At 43.6% G+C, this 1820-nt stretch overlaps 1 pseudogene; it reads right to left on the bottom strand.

The window, feature by feature from the left end:
• Positions 1 to 554: 554 nt before the first annotated feature.
• On the bottom strand, positions 555 to 1035 carry LOC114693352 (annotated as a pseudogene).
• Between the last annotated feature and the right edge of the window lie 785 nt (positions 1036 to 1820).

Genomic DNA, 1820 nt, shown 5'->3' with positions numbered 1-1820 from the left:
CACTAGTTTTAGCTAAAATACACCTCACACTGACAAGTGATCACATACAATAATGTAAAGTACATTTTTTTGAAAAATAAACTTTAGTGGAATAATTCTGAAAGGTACACTGGAGGAATGGCAGGGTATCAGGTTAAGATGTCAGCCAATTTGTCTCAGCCCCTTCAAGCCCATGGTCTAGCATCTAAAACTTGTTCTCTTCTCTAAGCCGAGAGCTTCCTAACACGTAAGTAACTGTTACAGAAAGAAGACTTAGGTAAAATGTGTTTATTCATCAGAGCTGCTGTGTCAATTGCCTAGGATCTCAACTGCTTCATGGAATCCTGGGAAATGTTCATGCATAAGGATATTGCCTTAGCTGACTTACATTGTCCCATACAATGGTACATTATCAACCCTCAGTGAAGCCTTAAAAAAAAAACAGGTTAAAAAATGGGTTAAAGGAGGCAAATACACCACCTGCCTTTAGAGCTGCCGACTCAGGAATTTTCTCAATTATTAAATCTTGCAGAAGTTATTCCACTTTCACAAAATCCAGGCGATGACAACATTCCTTACTCCAGACCTGGCATTTTTTCATCAACACTGTGAATCATCATCTGCTCCATCTACTTCTGGTAAATCTACATCCTCATCAACACCCATGTGATCCATCATCTCAGAGAAACGGTCAAAACTGGACACGTCTTCATCTGAATCATCCTTCCAGTCTTTCCAATTGTTGAAGTCCACACTGAGCCAATTAAGCTTTGTCCTCTCCTTTGTTAATCTGGGCCACGACTGGCCAGATTCTCCTTTCCGCAAACAATATAAAATTGATCTGTCCGTTCTTTTATGCTTGGAATCATTTGGATCAATACAGTGAAAAAGATCAATTTCATTTAAATGCCTTAAAATTATCACTTCCTCCAAGACAACTGAAAGTAAGTTTGTATTTTTCAAAATTTACATGAACATCTTTACTGTCTTCAACACAAAATTCAATGAATACATAGTCCCTTCGATCGTACTGCTTTGCAGAAGCAGGCTGCATGGTGAACGGGGCGGGGGGCCAGGCGAATGAGTGAGTGGGCCTCACTGGTGGCAGTGGCGACTCTGGTGTCTTCTGCCCGGTCATGGCCTCTTCTCTGAAGGTGACCTTTAGGGGTTACCCACTTAGACTTCCAGTCCCATTCTTTGCTTCCTGGTCTGTCAAATGTGAGAAGGGGCAGCTTTGATACCTTGAGCCCAGGGCCTTACTGCTACACCTTTCTTGCCATGATGGACTGAGTCCTCCGAAACTGTGAGCCAAAGGCATGCCTCCCTCCTGGAGCTGCTCCTGTCGGCTGTTTTACATCAGCAATGAGAAAAGTAGCTGATACAAAACTCTAGCAGAGACTGTTCGGGTCCTGGAGAAGTCCCACAAAAGACCACCATCTACGTATGCAACCAACAAGAGTGTTTATTATCTCAAGAAAGATTCCAGCATACTGGAGCCGACCATCCTACACAAAGGCAAAATGGCGATGACCCTGGGAGGAGCTCACAGGCTCCTTTTTAAGCACAGCCAAGGGGAGGTCCTAGAGTAGTTAAGTCATCTTAAATATGATTGGCTTAAGCAAATGGCAATCATATTAGTGTGTTCGAATTGGCTAAGGCTAGTCAGAAGCCGTTTAAGGTTATAGCTTTTCCATTTTTGGGCAGGCCAGGACAAGTCTCAGGCTTTGTCCTTATTTGATTATCACCTTGAGCTGTTTGTGGCTCAGGCCTGGACTGCAGGTACCAGGCCTCCTCATCCTTGCTGTCAGGGCTGCTGGACATTGATTGTCCTTTGTGGCCTC

This window comes from Peromyscus leucopus, chromosome 14, assembly GCF_004664715.2.
Source record: "Peromyscus leucopus breed LL Stock chromosome 14, UCI_PerLeu_2.1, whole genome shotgun sequence".
Lineage (NCBI taxonomy): Eukaryota > Metazoa > Chordata > Mammalia > Rodentia > Cricetidae > Peromyscus > Peromyscus leucopus.
This window is presented reverse-complemented; position numbering and strand designations above follow the sequence as displayed.